The 21,882-nt window shown below is 38.0% G+C and overlaps 1 long non-coding RNA gene across 1 annotated transcript; it reads left to right on the plus strand.

The window, feature by feature from the left end:
* The first annotated feature begins 342 nt into the window (after positions 1 to 342).
* LOC108446127 lies at positions 343 to 17,494 on the plus strand. The gene is made up of 2 exons (XR_001861239.1): positions 343 to 4,498; positions 11,117 to 17,494. It is a non-coding gene; the product is annotated as an uncharacterized LOC108446127 (long non-coding RNA).
* The last annotated feature ends 4,388 nt before the right edge of the window (positions 17,495 to 21,882 follow it).

The raw sequence follows: 21,882 nt of genomic DNA on the forward strand, positions 1-21,882 counted from the left end.
AGTTTTTCTTTACAGTCTTGATAGTAGTAGCAGACTTTATCATGCTGCATGACTTTTAACATAAGCAGCTTTCATTCATTAACTGGGAGGAGAGCATCAGCAGAAAATCAATTATGCTTTTTTTATTTTTATGTAGCCATACGCAGAACCATTAAAATAAATCCACTGTCTGTGTTCCAGAGTTGTGATTTCTTCCTTGCAACCTTTACTGCAGTGTGCCTGCCCCCAGTTGTGCTACATCAGCACTTGTAGATTAGGAAGAGCAATTCCTAAGTAAATGAAAGGAATTGCTTCTTTCCAGTCTGCCAGTTACCCCAATTATGCTTTTTTTATTTTAATGTAGCCATACGCAGAACCATTAAAATAAATCCACTGTCTGTGTTCCAGAGTTGTGATTTCTTCCTTGCAACCTTTACTGCAGTGTGCCTGCCCCCAGTTGTGCTACATCAGCACTTGTAGATTAGGAAGAGCAATTCCTAAGTAAATGAAAGGAATTGCTTCTTTCCAGTCTGCCAGTTACCCAAGGCAGGAATAGGCTTGCCTCAAGAGGTGAAAAGGCCACCAGTTGGTCATGTGTTCCTCAGAGCCATGTGTTGTCAGATCCCTGGAAAAATGTATTTGATCTTCTGTCATTTATCTGGATACCCGTGTCTAGGCTAGTTTTGTAAATTATATTTTTAAATGTTCAAAGATGGAATGGTTTTCAAGACCAGGCTGTTTGGATTGCAACACAACTTGAGGGAACAGTATTGGAATATCTCTCTTATGTATGTAATGCTGGTTCCTCAGAAGGTGATATTAGCCCTTGGAAAGGAGGCTGTGATTGAAACTGTTGAAAATAGAGAGTTTCATTAAATCGGTAGAAATGTGCCAACATACTTGAAGATGTGGAGGGATAGCACATGGATTGCGAGAATTAGCCATGTAGGAATTATGCTTATGATATAATATGTATGTTGCATTAGAACAAAAGTCTCTGAAGTGCTTGGACTCTCTTTAAATAGGTTTGCTGTTCTGGAACAAGGAAGAGCTCCTGCTACAGACAAACTAGACAGGATGAGCAAAATGTGTTTTGAAGGAAAAGAAAATTGTTTTTCTTGTACATCATCCTGGCTCAGTTGAATACATTAAACTGTTGTACATGTTTCTTTTTTATGCTAAAGCAAAAAAAATTGTAGAAAAAGTCAAATCAAACTTGAAGAAAGCCTTTTGATTTGCAGAAATTATAATAGGGGATGTATTTTCATAAAAATGAACTTGTAATTACCTTCAAGAAATTGTAAAGATGTCTTTGGGAAGGAGATTTATGGCATTGTATGTTGGCAGAAGATGTAACCACAGGTTGTTGGATTAGGGACTAGTGCTGAGTCACAGTTTAGAAGGTAATACCAATTACTGGCGCATCCTTGTGAGAGAGGCTCAATGTAGCTGCCCCGTGTGTTTCCAGTGGCTAAAATAATCAGTGCAATTATAGAAGCAGTGTTGCAAGGGCTTTTTTTTTTTTATATGGAGTGCTGAGAATTTCTGATAAGGATGGATAACTAATATTTTGCCAATCTATTTAGTAGCAGTCTGCAACTCAAAGGCTGGAAGACAATTGTTATCAGCTGTCTCAGGATCACACTCTGCAAGAGATGGATTCACAGGCACATTGTAGATTTCAAGGTCAGATTCACATTCTCTCAGGATGTGTGTAATGGTTCTTTGCTAGGAATGGCAGTCAAAAGGGTTCAAACCTCCCTGGCATTAATGTTCTGAAAGTTTGCAGTTAGTAGGAGTCTACCTGTTTTGCTTAGAGCAGATTTATCAAGATCTCTCTACTATTCTGGCTTACATTTGATCTAACTTTTTAAGTCTATGACATTTTTCAGAGCACAATTTATTCCCTTGACTCTGCTATCCAGAGTTCTAATTTATTTGCAGACTTGCTGTTCACCCTATTCACTCATTGCCAAACAGTCTCCCATGTCTCACAGACAAGATGTTTCTCCTTCATCCTACTATTTCTGTTTCTTTTCTCTGTCAATCTCAGTTCATATGTGTGCCTATTTCTGTTATTTCTTGGTCTGTCCCCCCACCCTCAGTCATTAGTCTTACCCCACAGGTAGGTTTCTCCCTCTCTGCCTGTCTGCAGCCTAGCAGCCTCCAACCTACCATTCAGTTCTTCTCCCCACTTTTTTTCCGTGCACCTTCCTCTGAAGAAAAGGAAGATCAAGAACCCCTTAGCTCTGGTTTTAATTCCCACCAACAATCACCTACTCACTGCTTGCTGAGCTCAGCAGCACGGGATTCTCCTGTTACTTGGAAATGCACCTATAGCCCTTGTACTGGTTTTGGCTGGGATAGAGTTTTTTTTCTTCCTGGTAGTTCCTATGGTGCTGTGTTTTGGATCTTTGACCAAAACAGTGCTGATAGAAGTACTTGCACAGTGTCAAGTCCTTTTCTCTTTCTCACACCACCCCACCAGTGAGGGAGCTGGGGGTGCACAAGAAGTTGTGGGGAGACATGGATGGGACAGCAGACCCCAAGTGACTGAAGGAATATTCCACACCATATGGCATCATGCTCAGTATGTAAAGCTGGGGAAGAAAGAGGAAGTGAGGGATGTTTGGAACAATAGTGTTTGTATTCCCAAATCACCTTTACAAATGGTGGGTCCCTGCTTTCCTGGGGATGGCTGAACACCTTCCTGTCCGTGTTATGTAGTGAATTAATTCCTTGTTTTGCTTTGCTTACATATATGGCTTTTACTTTCCCTGTTAAACAGTCTTTATCTCAGCCTACAAGTTTTTTCACTCTTACCCTTCTGATTCTCTCCCCAGTCCCATTGTGGGGAGTGAGCAAGTGGCTGGGTAGGTGTGAGCTGCCTTTCAGGGCTAACATACAACAGGTCTTGTTCATTGCAGAGTGCTTCTGACACATTGTTTGAATTTCTCTTCTGTTTTGTATTTTTTTTAATTCACCCTATGCTAAAGATGTTACATAGTAACTACAAGGGAACAGGCTTTATACCACTTCATTAATAGATAATGACATACACAAAACAGAGGTCATGCCACTTATTCACCAACAAAATTGTATGTTCAATATGTAGTCCAAGATATGAAGATGCATCTGTACAAGGATAAGGATGTTTATAAGTGCAAGATGTATGCTGAACAACCATTTGATCCTCAAACTAAACTTTTCCCCTGCTGTTCTTTTGTAAGACAGTTGTAAAATCTATTTAAACAAACAAACTGGATGCATTAATCACAGTTCTCTGCACCTTGCTCACATTCACTCCCCCACTCTTTAAGTATAAATCTTTCAGCGTTGTTGCTTTCTCACATAGATAAAAGGTCAAAACAAAAGAAAGAAGTTGGAAATGGGAAGAGAGTGTAGACATTTTATAAGTCCTTTTGTGGGTCAGAAGGGGAAGGAAATTAAAATTTGCTTCAATGAAACAGAGCAGAAGTGTATGAAGATTCAGTTTTCTGAGAATGGAGGTGAAGTTTTAGAGAGGCATAAATGCAGTTACTGAAGTGAATGCTGCTGTTCCACTTTCTTTTGAACCACTGCAACTAATTTTGCATGCATTGTGATCTTCTTTTTTGCAAATCATATCTCTTTTGAGAGAGATGAACCCCTTGAAAAGCAGAACCTCTAAAAGGCAACCAGGAGGATTTGAGCCTGTAATTGAGCTCCTACCAAATTAATGTTGCGTTGTCAAATGCTACTTGATGACACAGAGGATGGCACAGCCATGTAATTCTTGTATTGTATGAACCAAATTCTGAGGTCTTAAGAGGTTCTTAGAAATGGCATCTATCTCACTTAATAGCTAAGTGTCTCTTAAACTGAAAAAAAAAAAAGAAGAGAATGATAGTACTTACACGCAGCTTCTATGAAGTGCTCATCATGCACAGTTCCAACAGCACTTTAAGAAAGAATGTCAGTATCATTATTTATATTGTGTTTGATTGGGAAACTGAGGCAAGGGATGAAGTGTTGAATTCCTGAATCAACAAGTAAAAGAGTCAGGAACAGCTACAATGTCCCATGAATGCTAATAATGCCCTGTAATCTTTAACATCTTGTTTTTCCCTCTGAATGTTGCTTGAGAATAAGCTGTCCTTGAGGGAAACTCTTCGAGTGGGCCACTTCAGTTCTTTGAGAAATGTTAAGAAGTCTGATTTTGAGTATTTTTTTAATCCAATGCCTCTTTGCTATTGAATCCTTCATGTCCTTCCCAAAGTATATGTGGAGCCTTTGCAGAAGCCATGGATAATCTGGAAAACGGTATTGTTAGGAGGCAGGCAGCATGCTGATTTATCTCCTTTGCATTCAAGTCATATACTGTGGTCTTTGTTATTTCAATAGCTGCCAACCACAAGGACCAGAATGAAGAGCAGGGAGAAGGCTGAGCCAGAGATGACAGAAGGAGAGCAAATATATTGGCACAGGGGCTTTGCAGTGGGTGCATTATCCTCCTGTGACAGCAGATTGCCCTCTCAAGGTATTTGTTCAAAGACATTACTGAAGATAAGTCTTGCTGAAACATGAAGTTTTAGATAATGTTGGTTAAATGTGATTTTTATCTGTGTGCAATGAAATAAGTTATGATTAGGTCATTTAGATTTTATTTTTTAATGAAAACATCCTTGGGATCTTACATATGCAATCTATAGGACATGTTATTTATCTGTAAATAAATTGAAGATAGACAAAACTATGTGGAAACCATGGGGGACAGAGGTACTTTTCTTGTACAGGTGCTTGGGTGACTGCTACAGTTAATGTAGTAGCCATTATAATTACTTGTTCTTATGACCTTTTCATCATGAAGCCCTAAGTTCTGATCAGAAGACGGACAGTACCATGATCCTTGTGGAACATTCATGGGAAAAGATGGGCAGAAATGTGTGACTCTGTGATTCAGAGTGTTGAGGCTGTTCGTGGCTATAGGAATTGGGTCTTGATTTTTCAGAAGGATATCATGTTCCCCATGCAGAGCAGCTGCTGTTACTGATGACTCCTACTGTTTGAACACATGGAACAGAGCAGCAGTGGCTACACATGATTATATGTGTATGTATATAACGGAAAGAGTAGGTTGGAAATAAGTTTGGAAATTCCTTTGCCTTCTGAACAAGGATACATTAGCTTCAGAAATAATCCACTCTTTAACAAGTTGGAAAAATGATTCAGTTACAGCTGGTGGGAGGCTGAAGAGTAGTGAGAATCAGTTGCAGAGACATATTGTATGCCTGCTAACTCACATTCCTGTTTTCGGTCTTTTTTATTCCTAAGTCTACAACTATTTTATTTTAGTATAGTAGGTTTGGGGAAAAAAAAAAATCATTGAACATAATACTTTGCTTGCTAAGCTAATCTTTGAATAATTTCTGTCCAGAGATAATTTATTTTTGTTATTCAAATTTACTCCAATGGCTTGTTTGAGGGGGTCTTAACACTCTTCTGCAGCATATGTGAGCTGATCTTAATAAACGGGCTATTGTAGAGTTTATATCTCAACATGAAATTGAGTTTTTACTTGTAATTTATTTATATTAAAACTTTCCTGGATTGTTGTCTTAAAAGTGAAAGAAGTCTTGGCTGATTCAGGGCAGTAGCTTTTTTGAAGAGTGTGTAGTACATTTTCATTGCCTTTTAGCCTAGATGCAGCTACCACAGGATGCAAATGCTCTCCATGAAATTCCCTAGGTATGTGGTGAGTTAACCTGCTCTGAGTTCCTGTTGTGTTTCTCTCAGTACTCCAGCTAGTAGCAGCCATTGCTGTTGCAGACATGCACAGCAGACCAGAATTCGTTTCCTTTAGCCATGTTCCGCTTGGTGGCAAGATGCCGTTTCTAGCAGTCCAAGTGGCATTCACTTCCTTTCAAGAGAGGTCCTTTTGGCAGCACTCTCACCAGGTCACAAGCAAGTTTCAATGGAATTTCTTGTTGCACAGGTTGTTCAATGTGCCTCCCATACTCCCCAGACAATGGCTGTATTTTGCTGGTTTTTAACCAAGTAAGTTTCCTGTTAAACAAGATCATGGCTTAATTAAGATGCAAAGAATTTGATCCAGTATTCACTTTGTTAATGTATTCTTTGTTTCATTTTCCTCCCAATTTTCCTATGCTATCAACCTCTATTTGGAAAAAAATAGTTTGGGAGTGTAAACAAAGCAAAGGATTTAGATGAGTTTGTGCCCTAGTAACCAACTAAAACCTCCTATTTTCATTGAGATTAAAACTGTGTTTGAACTCTCCACTAATGGTAAATCCATGGTTATCAAACTGTTCCACAATACCGTGGGAGTGAATAAGGCAACTATTTTTTGGAGACATTGCTTGTGATTGCTGGAAAAGAGAGGCATATTAGTAAAACATTCAGAAGATTTATAGCTTGTTTGCTGCTGCATAGGAGAGTAAGTGCAGATTACTGAGGGTTCTCAGTTATGAGGGCTATGAATTAAAGTTGTTATCCATAATTTATTATTCTCCATGTGCTTCCAGTCTACATTTAGTTAGAGAGAAAACATACACAGGCAGAGTAGGGAGGAGTGACCTTGAAAGAGTAAGACTTGCTTCATATAATTACCATCTTCCTAGTGTCCCTGAAAACAAATACAGAATCTTACAGTTATTTAAATACTTGATTTCTATCTTGCTTTAAGAATTGGAGATACATTCATCAAAACAGAAAAACTGCAGCAGCCCTCTTGCACAACTTCTGTGCCTTAACCATGGGCTTCTGTGGAAACTTTGGAAGACTAGAAAAAGCAACAATGAGCCCTGGAAAAACTACCAGCATAGTAGAATCAACTTCTTCTATTCTTGCAAGTATTTATATACATTTTTCATAACTGGTGCTCCTTGGATCTAGTGCACAGGTCAGACCCAGTACACTTCAATGTGTTTTTCTGAAGTTGGATAAGAAGAAAAACCAGGAGTTTGATAGATGTACTTTTGTTTGTTACATCCTAGGACATTTTTCACACTGATGTAGATGTATGTATTTAGAGAGAGAAAGTTGTACAACATTGCTTAAAAGAGGAAAAAGAAAATGCCTATAATTTCTTTTAAACTCAGTTAAGGTGAACTTTATTATTAAAATACATTGTTTAATGGTCTACCCTTTAGGCTGTATAAAAGAAGCATATCCGCTTCTCTTCAGTATTTCATTATTTTCGTTCCCCAAAATTTTAAATATTTAATAATTTAAAGGAATTGTTTCCTGTGCATCTTCTTTTTTTCAGTGTCTTCAAATTAGCTTCTCAACTCCTGCCCGTGTAACGCATGGTGCAAATTCTGCAAAAAATGAGTAACTTCATCCACATATAGATGTGTAAGGTGGCTGACTTTGTAGGTAATCATGATGTAATTAGGTAACTGAATTGTTATGTTAGAGTCTGCCTAGGCAGATTGAACTTCACCATTTTTTAAATTGTCATTAATGTTCATAAAATGAGGATATAACATTTTATTACTTGGAAATAATTTACATTTATTTCCTAGTTATTAATTTTTAAATTTATAGCACAAAAGTAACAGGAAGAGATCTGTCTGAACATTCTAGATTCTTCTGACACATATCTGAGAATGGAATAAATTCCCATCAAAAGCAACATCCTTGTCAAATGCAAGAAAATCATTGGGTAGATCAAAAAATAAACCAAAATGCTTTTTTTTAATTTGAAGAAGATTCCCAATGCTGCTATAGCAACAGTTCTAATAATTTGAACCTTGGGATGCACAAAGGAAAGGGGTGGATTTCAGCAGTATTGAGGAACTCATTGAAAAGTGAACCTTAGAGCCATTGCTAATGTATTGCCAGAGGACAGAGTTCATCTCCTGAACTCCAGACAAACAGAAGAACTCAGATTCAGTTCTCATGGATGGATTAAGACTCCTCCAGAGCAATTTACCTTGTATATTTTTTTAACACAGTGCAGTCACAGAAGTGTTGACATTGCTCCTTGATTTAGTTGAGATTTAGAAATGAAGTTTCTCACCACCACAGTAGTGAGATTTGTTTGGCAACTTGTTAACACATTAAAAAAGAAAATAACTGGGTTTATCATAAAAATGTACTCCTGAGCATCACATACATACCCTTTGCCCCTGTATTTGTTGCCTTCCTTTTTTTTTCTTGCACTCCCTTTCTTTAGCTAATAGTCTGAAAACATTTATGCATGTGCTCCTTGTAGGTTTGAAAGTATTCCAGATGTGGCTGCTCAAATGCTTAAGTTCCTGTGTTTGCTGAACCTTTAAGGACTCCAGTTGTGGTGACAGTAGTGTTTTCTTACAGTGTTTTAAGGCCGAATATCTGAAGCTGTCTAGATATTTGGCTTCCCCCAAATCTAATAGAAATCAGTTTCCTTAAATACCTTTGAAAATCTGCACTCCCAATCATTTGGGGCAGGAACATTCTTTTCCCTTTTTAAAAACAGAACAGTATGCCAACTTTTGGTTGTGTTTTAGCAGCAATAATAATACTAAATGCAATCACTGCTGCTTTTTTCATATGTGTATGTATCTTTTTGCTTTTACATTATTACTGGAGGACTTGTTCCATCTGGAGAAGAGAGGGTCTGGGAAAACATAATAGCAGCTTTATATGGAGAGGTGAGGAGGTGATCAAGAAGCTGGAGACAGGTTCCAAATGGTGGAGCATGGTGGGAGGGCAAGAGGTAGTGGACAGGAGTTCAAGAGAGGTTCAAACTGGATACAAGAAAAAAACTTTTTCCCCAAGAGGACAGTAAGGCAGTGGAACAGGTTGCTCAACAAGGCTGTTCTGTCTCTGTCTTTGAAGGATTTCAAGACCTGGTTGGACTAATTTGTGAGCAACCTGATCTGCCCTCAATAGAGATCCTGTGTTTGACTTCCTGAGGTCACTTAAAACTGAGCATTGTTATAATCCTATGAGCATACTATTTTAATTACAGTGGTTTTAAAATAACACTACTGGAACAGATAAAAATGGCTACTGCACTCAGATTGTGAATGAATTAGTCTAATCAAGCAGTTCTGTGTGAACTGCAGGGTCAAACTCTTCCTTGATACTGTAAGTATGTTTCTCTATAGCTTCTGAATCATTGTAGTGGTGCCACATCTAACGAGATGCAGGTGCTTGGATATATTTACTGGAAAGACAGGTTGATTTTGTTTTTGATGTCTAGCTGTTGAGATAAAGAGGTTGGCAATACCTTCATAGACCGTAAGAGAGGCAAGCTCAGTATTGCTAGGATTTTAGCTGTTAATAAATTCTTCAGTTTCTGACAACCAGCAAATTTTTTTTGAAAAGCAGAACTTAGTCAATGTCATTTTCAAATGAGACTTCTAACACCTAAGATGTATTGCACTATAACATTTTTTTCTACATAAGATTTTCTTTAAATCATCTCTCGTGGTTAAAGACAGATGTACCTTTATTCCATACTCTAAAGCAGTGTGTTTTTATATTATACCATGAAAAAAATCTGCTTCCATCTTTCAATTCAGAAAGCCCCATCAAGATGTGCTTGTTTTTGCCTCAGATAAAAATAAAGAAGGAGAGGGAGAGGGAGAGAAGCTACAGTTTTTAAGTTCCTTTTTTAGAGATTCTGATTTCAACAGCTGTGGAGAGTAATTACTATAAAGACTGTAGTCCCAATTGTTTTGAGTTGATGTTGTAGCCCTACCGTAGCAGACACTCCGCAGATGCAGACTGAAGCACACAACTTGAAACATATGGCAAGATAAAATCTGAAAGCTATACTAGCTAGCTACCATAAAGATTTTGTGAGGGAAAAGAACTTTAAATCAACATAGACTTTTAAGGGAGGACAGCAAAAACATTTTAGGACAGAAATGAGGATACCTCTCTAACACTTCTGCATCTGTAGCTGAAATCTCTGGAAGAAGAAGTAATTATATTTTATTCTAATTGAGAGAAGTTAACAGTTTTTTTGAGACTTCAATATAACACTTATAATCTCAAAGTTCAATTATTGCACATTCTATTATTCCAAAGTCTTTGGTACTGTATCGGTATTCCAAAGAAGGCAGAATAAAATTCCAGATATTACCAATAAGAAAACAGATTTTAACTCAAATTAGTATTATTAGCGAGTAAGTCACTGAGACAATTTCTGTCATTTGGAAATCATTTAGCTGATTTCCACTGGAGGCATGATAGAAATAATGTAGCACCTGCCTTTTCCCCTGATAGGCAAGTTTAGTTTTAATTTCTCTGGTAGAATGCATTACTGAAGTGCAATTGCCATTCATTTAATTTTAAGCATTCCAGGGTAGAAACAATTATATGCATCTTAGAAGGCTCATAGAAGGCTTATAAATGTGAATATCTACATCTATATTTATACAAATAAAGAATATATATATTGGCATTGATGCTTACGATGCCTAAAATCTGAGATTATTCCTTTCACCTGTAGATATATACCTCCACCACACATGGACATTAAATACATGAACAGAAAGTAAGAGTTTGTTATCTGTGCTGGTCTTCCTACTGTCTTGGTTTTCCATTGTCAGCTGCTTCATACTCTGCCCTGCTAGCCATCATTATCACCCTGATTTTCCATCTTTCACCCTTCTACCACTCGTCTTATGTAAAAAACTTCCCTGAGGTGCCTAGTCATGTTGAAGCAGGTCTGACAAGCAGCAGCAGGCATCCCAGAAATACCTTAACATGTGGATGACACTTAACTGTAAACTATACATTTCTGTTTTCTTCCATATATTTTGATATATGTATTTCTTGTTTTTATAAAACATTTACATGTATAACATCCTGGGAAAACAGATCCTCCTGAATACAGTACAATATTTTTTTTCTGTTTCAATACTGTTTGTGTATCACACTGATGCTTCTAGAACTGTCTGGGTGTCTAGTGTGTGGTTTACAGCAACATCTTCCTTTTGCATCTAAGCCTTTAATATCTTATGCTTCTGGTTAATGTTAATGGCACATGAGTGGGAAAGGTCTCGTAATGCAATGTACTGTTCCTATCTGTGTATATTAAGTGCCTGAATGCATCTTGTCTTTACTAGAACAGTTTTTTTCTTGTGAGAAAAAAAAAAAAATTGCTATTCATTGACCTGTTATCCATTGCACTTTTCAGAAACTTGCCCTTAAGAGATAGCAGGGTATGGGGCTGTGTACATCTGAAACACACGTTCACATCTTCAGAGATAAGAAATGGCATGCATCATGACCAGCAGATATTTCATATTGGCAAAGAATGATTTTAAGTCAGATTGGAAGCTGCTAGATGCGATGAATGACAACGACGACTCCAGATATCCCTGGGAAAAAAAAAGAAAAAAGGAAATGCATACACATCATGTCAGAAACTCTTACAGCATTCTGAGTATGCCTGTAAATTCATGTGGAATGCATCTCACACCTGGTGTTTGGTTGAAAGATGTACCACCGGATAACTGTGGCAGAACAGAATAGTGTGTGGAAAGTCTTTACTTAAAATGCCATGGTCCATTACTGTTTCCTCGGTAGACCCTAGAAGCATTACATAGTCTTTGACTTAGGTGAAATACCTGGCTTTTTAGGAATCTATAGTCAAGGATTTGAATGAATCCCTCGGACATTCTACTAAAACTTTTTTTTAACCTGAGCAGGAAAAAAACAATGTTTCCAAAAACTCTGTGATGAAGTACAGTGAAATGGTCTTTGCAAATATATGTAGGAAAAGAGGTGAAGACTCTGCTCTGTGCTTGACTGAGTCCAGAGATGCCAGTTGGTTAAATAAATGTATATGCATTGTCATTATTATTATTATTAATATTATTGTAACTATTAGCACATTAATTATAATAATTTTTAAGGTTCCTAGTAGATATATTACTCTACTATTTTTACCAAGACATCCTGTTTGTTAAGAATTTAACTACTGTACAATTTTATGGAGGGAATAAATCTTGTAAAACAGATGAAAAAGGAGCTGGGGAAAAGAAAAATTAATATGGATTTTTTCCTTCATAGTTTGACCTAGATTACATCATCCACGTAATTTACAGAGTCTGCAGATATCCTGACTGAGAGCTCAGTTCAAACTGCTGCAGAAGGCTGGAGCAAGCCTTTCATGAAAACACAGTCCTGTGTGTTGTGCTTGCTGTGGTTGGGAGTTTACTACATGGTGTTCCAGGGCAGAAAGCTGAATGCAGCACTTCCTATTTTTCATTGCTTGTAATTTGCATCTGCCTTTGAATTTGAGAAGTGAGTCCATGTGTTTCTGGATTGTGCTTTTCTGTGCTCTCTTGCAATTCTACTTTTGATGTAGCTGCAGTATGAAAGAAAGGGCTTTGGAGTAAGGATTAGTGCCCTATCCTGCACAATTAATGTAATGCACATATCTGGACCTGGTTCTTGTTCTGTGGAAGTGGGCACGTAGAGTCCTGGTCACTCAGGCTTAGGGAAGTAATGGTAACTGTGTTTGCAGGATTGAAAGGAATGTGCCACACTCAGTGAACTCCTGTTTGTTAACATATGCACACAGAAGGTGTACAAGAGCAGTGTTCCCTTTCCCCTTCCTGAAAGTCTTGCTTTCCTGGTATCTTAGAGGGAAAAACAAAGGATTTAAAAATTAATGTCTTTTTGGAGAAGTAATTTTAAGCAACACATGGATTTTACACGTATTTTTAAGTGAGCAAGATTTTTTTCATTGACATAAATAGGTAATAGCTGTGTTATTTGTGTCCTTGTTTTCGCTCATGGTGAGGACAATAGATCCTTGTAGCTCAGACCTCATTTTCAGAAAGAAGTTCAGGCATAGTCACACCCAATCTAGTCATGTAATCAGCATGCTCTGCAATATTGCTAGTTTAGGGGCAGTGAAGTTTATAAATCAGCAAAACAGTAGTATAAAGCAATGTATTTTTAAAAGGAAAGCACTGTTTAGACAAATAATGATTAGGTGAGATGAAAATGATGTTACTCTTAACAAAACAATTTACTGGAACATTTTGAAGATGGAATTACCAGCAGGCAATTTATTTTGCTTTAAAATAAGCTTCAAAATTGCCTTCTGCCTCCGTGATGGCAGGATGAGGGAGGCATGTATACAAAACCAGGAATATATGCAGATAAATATATGTACATGCACTTACACATCAACACATATCCCCATGCATGCATACATTTGTGCATAGAGATAATGCTTTCCTTTATAACATTTATGTTCAGCTCTTTAAACCTGATACCTGTTGTAGTAACAACTCTGTCTTGGAATCTCACGGCAATTGCATATGGGAAGCAAGTCTCTTCTAACAAAAATAATAAAAAGTTCTAAAACATTTTATTAAGACAGGTTGAGTCTAACTGAAGTCAGATTGACAGAGCCTTTTCCAATCTCTATTTCTACATATGGAACATTTCATGTATATGGAAAAAGAAACAAACCCTTTTGGTTTGCAAGTTGTACTGTAGGGGCTATTCCACACTGTAGTCAATAAATTTGGTAAATTCATTGTTGAGGTGAGAAGAGTAAAGATGTAGAACGGACAGTAGAGGACATGGAGCACAAAATTGTGAAAATTTCAGAGGAAAATTGCTAAGAGTCAGGTTTTCCAGCTTAGAGCTTAGGCTCTTATATGTTCACCATTGCATGCTATTCCCCTTCTTATTTTAGAGACATGCACTTCTTGCACAATGTTAGTACTGAAAACTGAAATCCTTTAATATCAATTTATCCAGTTTCCTATGTTATGTCCATGGTCTTCACACATGCTGAATTTGGCACAGACCTGGGACTTGAAAGAAGTTTTGAATATTTTAGAAAGAAACTATAACACATATGAAAGTGCACATATATGCAAAATCCCATGAAAAGGTTCCCTGAGTGTACTGAGGATGGGTGGGGAGGCCCCTGACAGAGGAAACGGGGCAATGGGATTGGTTGAGGATGGCAGGGGCATTTGGCAACTTTTTTCTCTAGCTGTTGTTGAAACCATTATTCCTGCTTTTCCTCCCAAAGCTGAGATTTAGGTGCTCTCTGAGCATCTCTCACTGATTTTTGAGTTTGTGTGAGGGATCGCGGGGTTTTGTTCATGACCATCTGATCTAACACTTCAAAGGGCTTATCCCCACATGTGGATATCTGAAAATACTGTTTCAGAAGCACACAAGCTAGGTGGAATCAGGCTGGCCAAATGTACATTATAGGGAAGAACACTGTTGTCTTGCTTGCATGTATGCATCATCCCGAGCACAGAATGTTGCTCCAGAAAGGCTACACTGCCTCAGGTATTCAGGAGAGTCATTGCAGTTTAAGTGATGTTATTCAAATCCCCTAAAATCTGCATCTTTTTCTTATTGCTTGAGATACAGTAGTACATTAGTGAGGTAAAGGCAGAGGTGGTGGTCCAAGTGCAGGGTTGTTTGAATGAGACATACCAAAGTAGTGGGACCAGTACAAAGAGGAAGATGACAGCCTATCTAGAAAAATATCTGTCTTGGCTTATGATCTACCAGATATAGAAGTACCCAAAATATTCCCACCATGTTTCCTCCTCCAACACTCAGTTATACAAGATAAGCTACACCTTGTTAAGAAAAACTACATTAAGATGAGGTAATAGATCACCTTGCAGAATATCTCTGATTATCATGCTGCCTTTATGGCATATAAGCAACTTACCAAAAATACTTGATTTCAGTGTCAATCTTTACATCTTCAAAGAACTGGAAAAACATGAAATCTCCTAACCCAACTGGGAGCAGGAAGGATATATATTATTCTTGTAATATTTTGCTTTTATGAGTGAAAACATTAAAGCAAGTTGCAACCCTTCTATATTTGCAGAAAAGGACTTCTGTGTCATGAATCCAGGTGGTCTAACCTGGTACTGCTAATTGTCTCACCAAGGGCAAAAAGGGAATCAATGTCAGAACCAAAATGGGAATGCAGACATTCCAGGTGACAGTTGCAGAAGTATTGACGTGGTAGGTTTATTTAGCACTTCCAAAAGTTTTATGTAAATCAATTCACAGAGAGATATGCAGATATCTTGGGGTGCATATCAACCTATGCACCTTGCCTGTTCCTGTCTGAGCTCCTCACCTTTATACCCTACTCCATTTAATACTAAGTGTTTGTATTTGTGGTTCAAATGCTGCCTACAGAGCCTGTAAGACCTGTCAGCACTGGCAGTTCTGTTGCTGTGCTGTGCCACTGCCATATTTCATCCTTTGTCAGCAGCAACTCTAAGGGTCAGTCCTCCCTATTTCCAGCAGTTAGTGCCATCAAAGATTAGAAGATTAGGTACAAAATCAGGACACCAGGAAAGGATCCCTCTGACACTAACTCCTCTGGAGTTTTCCTACATGACACATGCGCTCATGCTGGTTGCTTGGATTTACCGACACCTTCAGCAGCTTAAGCACTCTTCTGGGCTAGAAGATTCCAGAGCCACATTGTGGGGAAGTGGCTGCTTATGGCATAATTCCCCTGAAATTAGGACATAAATTTTGGTTAGGATGCCCAGGATTCTCCCTGATAAGTCTGCACAAAGCATCTGTGCAAGCTGAGGGTTCTGCCTGCAGCATTTTAGTGATAGGAACAAATGTACCTCACCAAGAAATGACCCTTGGGACAACAGGAATCTGTCAGAACCTCCTAACACAGCTGTTTCTGGTGTGGACATCACATTTAGCCTCAGAAAGTGAAGTTCTTTATCAGTTCTTAGGCAGCCTACAGCAGCTTTATGAACTTAGGGGAAAAATCAGAGAGTTCTTCGAAGACATGAGCAATACTGATACTGCACTCAAGGCAATAATTGAGCTCTGTACCAACTTTCTCTTTTATATTGTTTTGGAACAATGAAACACCCTATATGCTAGACTTTGGAGATATTTCTTGATTTATTTTTCTCCTATTGTTTTATCAATACTTTTAGCATGGCTTTTTGTCAAAGTATAGAAAAGACCCTCATCTTTCAATTCTTTCTGTAGGTCTCTGACTTAAAGTAGAAATAATGCTGGGCTGAAGGACATTTTTTGGTAAATCCTATTGCTTTTAAAATACCCAAGTTATCTGTTGCCAGCACAGAACAGATACTAAGAAGAGGTGGAGTGGATTTGTAGCAAACCAGTAAAAGAAGTCTTTCTTATAACATCCAATTAGAAGTCTTTGTTGTAACATAAGATTATGTTTACATTGTAATTAAGCTTACATATCGTCCTGATAAAAGGGGCTTAATGTAAATATTTTTTGTCAGAGAGGGAACAGCTTCACTGCATAGTATACAAAGCACACAGAAATCTGAGCTACTTTTAAACACTCTTGACTGGGTAGATGCCTGTACTACTGCGGTTGGATTGCTTCTATACTGATTCACATATCTCTACAGTATAGAGAATTATTCTATAATGCCCCTGAGTTATAGACTGCATGCATGGACACCCCATACCAGATGTACTACATACAGATGTACTGTAATAGTTTTCCCATCTGGTCACAAAGGTTATTGTGCAGATTTTGATTTTTTCCCCAAAATAATGACCAAAATTGTAGTGTGACTCAGGAAATTAATACCAGGCGAGTTTCATCAAAATACTTGGGAGTTTTTGCCATCAGCGTCAGTAGAGCTGGAATTCCATCCACTGTGCTTTTTAGCAAAGATACCCTTGGATAAACTGCATGGGCATGTCCAGTGGGAATGCTGAGCAAATCATGCTGCTAAGAAATAAGAGAATAAATCTTCTTAGTCCCCTCAGAAGCACACATCTCGCTCCATTCTAGGAGGCTAGTGGAAAGATCTTTGCCCCAAGTTACAAACAGATCCTAAAAACCTGGGAAGCCCCCTGGGAAGTCTTACACTGGGCCAGCCACAGAGATTGTCCTCATTATTAAATTGCCTCCCTTGAAGTAATTTTGAGGATTAATAGAAAAAGTTTAATATTTTTCATAGATAAAATGATGTCAAGTATCAAACCACTGTCAATGTTGAATGCTTTATTCAACATTGCAGCTACTGCAGGTACATGTTTGAGTATCAGCTTTCATTCTAAATAGAAGTTTGCATTTTGCGTCGTTTTCATGTTTTTCTTTGCAAATATCATCTGATGCTCTTTTTAAACGGTAAGGCCAAAGCATGAAATGTTTCTCTTGTAGTGAAGCCCTTGTAGGGCTCTTAAGGCTTACAGAGCCCTTTTAGGTGGTGTTTCAGCAGCTCTGCACATTTTCTGGTGCTTAACTCACTTTTTGAAATCTGAAGAGATAACAATGAATAACATAAAAGGAGAAAGAGAAACAGGCTGGAGAAATTCTTCAAAGCACAACTCTAAACAAAAGAAATATGGGGCCCTTGTCCTGTCTGCTTCACATTCCTGTTGTAACGATTTCAGTTCCTTCTGGTTTCCTTATCTCAGGAAAGAGATAGCATTGCTTGCTTACCACACACAAGGGCTGCGGGAAGTAATTGATTTAGACATACAGGCTGCTTTTGAAAGCCTGGAACATTATTAATATGAACCACTGCCTGCCAAAGACATGACCATCTAACCACTGCACCCTCTGTGATTGAGCTTTATGGAATCACTGCAATTACTCCCAACCTGCGAGGATTAAGGAGGCCAAGCAGAGCTTTCTATTCAGCAAATTCATTTTCTGCTTTATCCCCAAACTATATCCCTCTTCTTGGTTTTGCTCATCAGCATTCAGCTTCTAGCCAAGGAGCCTGTGGGATCTGCCTGGCTGGCCCGGAGTGAGACTTTAAGGGGCTTCCCAGGTTTTTAATATCAGTTTGTAACTAACTTGGGGCCAAGGAGCTGTCTGCTAGCCGTGGTGTCAGAGCAGGAATTCACACTGCTATTTTTAATGTCCTTAGAGCAGTTGCATGTCCCTGGGGCTCCTGCAGACATTTATCCATCTTAGGCTTCCTTCCACAAACCACTGTTGGAGCAGCACTTTCGAAATGGCAGCTGGCTGTGGCAGGCGCCGATTCACTGTGCTTTAGTCATGACTGTTGCTTCATGCTTGTAAGTAGCACTGAGGGGTTGTTCTTTCCTAATTGCTTCCAGCTCACCCCTGCACCACAAGAAAATATTTCTCTGCCTTGTTGATCCTCTAGATTGTGCAGATATTGTGCCATTGGCTTTAGTACCATATTTTCTGTGCTTTCAAGGTATTTTAGTATTTTTCGCTCCTCTCTTTCCTTCTGCTTCAAAGCTCTGCTGTTATGCTGTGCTGGACAAGTCACATTCCAGAAAGAGTTAGAGTAATAAATAAGTTGCTGGCAAAGATGCTTCCTTTTATAAAAAATAAGTATAGCAAGCCAGCATGTTCCTTTAGCTTTCAAATGTACATTTACTGTTAGCAGTAGTTAAAACAGTTTGAGATGGACTATTTCAAATACTTATGTGAATGAATAAAAATATTTTGCAGGAAAAAACATTTTAATCAATGTTCAGATGAAAAACACATTTTGTGCTTTTTCTTTGGAAATATTTTTGCTGTATTTTCTCTTAATGTTAACATTTTGATTCTGCATTGTTTTATTCACACTTCTATATTATGTTGTGTGCGTGTGTTTAATAAAGATTTGAATAAATTAAGTGTTTTGGTAAGCTTGTGCTACAGTTCCATTAATGTATTATTCATCTTTTACAATTTTTTTTGGTTGGGGAAAAAAGCCCAAATTGTTATTCTTCAGTCTGAAGGTACGACAAAATAAGGAACCATGGTGCAGTTTCTCATGGACTAGAAGTGCACCAGCACATCCTGACACACAGCTCTTGGAGAGTATTTTAGATTTACCTCATTCCATTGAAGTTTCCATAAAATTCCTGCCCTTTTCTCCACTTGCCAACACTTTACAATTGCAAACCAGCACTATGTTGTAAAAAGGTATAACAATATAAAAACGTGACAATATTTTATCTAATAGTAAAGTGACTTGGGAATTGACTGATGTAACTTGGCCATCTCTAGTCTAGTGCTTTCATACTCTGTGATGTTTAAGCTCTGATAATTTATATTTTTTCCCATAGTCCAAACAGGAGGTGTTTTAGGGATTCAGTCATACTCTGTTGTAGTCCACAGTTTTGTATTTTTACCTGAAGCTCTTTATTTTCACCCAGTAAAGGCTGGAAAATGGACTTTGAAATTATGAAACACAGTCCGAGCTTTTCTGGGGAAAATATTTCCATCTATTTTTTATTCTTGAATATATAATATTAAAACTCACACAAAAATCTGAAGGAATAGGAATCAGGCAACAATCTTCCAGCAAAATTCTTGCTTTCCTGATTGCCAGCACATTTTTTGGTATGTGAGCGAATGTGAAATGTGATGAACTTCAGTTTTGCTTTATCCCCCAAAAGCCTATCTTAGGCTAGCCCCTTATACGAATCTGGATGAGTTTAATCAGAGCTGAATTTTGCAAGGTGTTAACTCAACAGGCACACTTCTATTCTGTCACTCTAAACATGAACTGCCTTAATTTAAATTTTCATGCATAAAAATCAATTATCTTCAATTTTGTCTGCAATTCCCCATAACAATTCAATCCCTTTCAGAAGAATTTTAGGGATTTTATTCAAAATCAAATTATCTGGGTAGATTTTTTAATAGGAACGAAAGGATGGAAGTGTGAGTTTTTGACTCTCCACAGAGCCATAGGAAGAACTCAAACATTTTGCAATCAAGATATTATGTTGAAATATTGCAGAGTCTTACACTATTTGGCAAGACCTTTATTAAAATGTGCAGTGGCTTTTAAACTCTACTTAGATATTTGACTATATTTCAACGTATCAATTCACTTGGAGCTTTTAATAAAATGTTAGAAAAGTTATTTTACTATTTTCTATATGTTTCGGAATTTTAAATTAAATATTTCTTCAAATTACTTCTTTGACATTGTTAACAGCTCTTGTTCTGTCAATAATAATAATAGTAGATAAGTAAAAGGTAGTATTAGTATACTGATAGTAAATGCTTTGTAGGTTTTTATTTCAATCCTTGATGTCTAGGAAGAACATCTAGTTAAGTCTGACACACACATATAGTAAATTTTTTGGGGTGTTATATTGAAATGTTATATTGAAATACTGCATGTAGCCATTGAATTCTTTTGAAAATGAAGATGCAATTTTTAGGCATTTTGCCTAGGAGTTCAGGATCTGGTAATTGTTTGTAACTGTTATTGTTTGCATATTTTGTAATAAGAAATTAAATATAGCAGCTTTCACTTGGGAATTTAGAAATGATTCAGGAATTCTTAGTTCTATTCACATTGTTTGCTGAAAGTTAATATTATCTCTTTTTCAGCAGAGGGACTCCAAACAGCAGAACACAATGCAGTGGTAGATGCTGCTTCCACACGTTTTTTTTTCAGGTGCTGTCGTCCCTAAATATTCCTTCTCCCCCTACAGTTTTCACTTCAGACAGCAAAAGCGTTTGGCACGTGGCTCTGGTGATTGCGACCGTGCCCACTTGTGAAGGCAGCAGGAGCCACTTGAGTGGCTGATTTCATTGCTGCTGCTGCACTCGCTGTGGCTCACATTGGGGCACTGAGGGCCAGGGGCCAGGCTCTGTGCCCAAGGTGTTGGAGGCTCAGCTGGCCATTGTGCATGAGAGCTTGTGGGGCTCAGCCTGTAAATTGCAGGCATCTCTGTCTGCACTTTTCTTCCCCTCCTGGATCTGTGGGCTGAACAGAGGTCAGGTGTTCTTAAACTGATAAAGGGGCTCTTGAGAGAGAAATGACTTGACCATCCGTATGATGAATGGCTGAAGAGAAATCAAGAAAAGCTAAGCTTCAGCTTGGCATCCAGTACAAACACAAATGTACATTTTGTGCCAGACATCTCTGTTTGATCCAAGAAAAGCCCTAGGAAAGAGGCTCTGGCCTTTGTCCACCTGTAAGTTCAGAAAAAGGCATGAGAGCTCAGTTTGCTTTTCCTTAGTGTGTACTGTGTTATGTCCTAGGATACTGGAAGCTCTTAAAAGTGGAACAGTGTATTTCCATTCAGACCCTGAGCTTTAGTGATCACCAGGTGCACCGTGTGGTTTCCAAAACGCTATCCCAAAGTGTGCTCTGGCCAGTATTTCCTGCCTTCTGGCTGGACATACAGAAGGGATGCCCTCATGGCAATGCACTTCAGAACATTTACATATGCAATTACAGTGTTCTCAAGCAATGTGCAATGCTCTCAGTATATCCAATTAAGGAATTCTATAATTCCTTTAAAAATATACAGTCTTTTGATGCGACAGGTTGTGTTCCATGTTCATTGGAATACAGGTATTTGCTTCCAATCCCTTTGTCCTTTGTTCTTCTCTTCAGAATGAACATCACTTTCTTCTCCTTGTATGAAGGACTCTGGGTTCGTTGCTTTGTTTGTTTTCTTGCTTGTTTTACATTTAAAAAATCCAGATCTTGCCTATTCTGAAGGACATTCTGATTGTATGAGAACACAATGAAACATCACAGGTTTGAAGCATACTTGAGTTTGTTTTTGCCAGCCTCTTATAAAGAAACAGAAGAAAAATTGCCTTTGATACAGCATTCCTTTCTTAAATTATCTCTTGTAGGAATTCCCAGTTCACATCTCTTTATCATCCAAATGATTGTTCTACTAGAAAGGTTTCAAGCTCATCTTTTTGCCTTTGTTAAATCTCATTTTATTTCCCATTGATATGAACGGAACCTTGAGACCTGGCTCATGTTTTGGCAGTCTGAGATGTTACAATGCTTCAGGACAAATCATGAAAATACTCTAAAAATTATTTATTTAACCGTTTTTAGAATATCTGCAACAGTTTGCTTAATCTTGAACACACAGAACCTAAAGTAAAAACATGCTTACATTAATCAGGTTGCTAGGAGAGCAGCAAGATTATGATCAAACAATAACTGCCCTCAGGAAAGA

Source organism: Corvus brachyrhynchos, unplaced genomic scaffold (genome assembly GCF_000691975.1).
Source record: "Corvus brachyrhynchos isolate BGI_N302 unplaced genomic scaffold, ASM69197v1 scaffold3, whole genome shotgun sequence".
Classification (NCBI taxonomy): Eukaryota; Metazoa; Chordata; class Aves; order Passeriformes; family Corvidae; genus Corvus; species Corvus brachyrhynchos.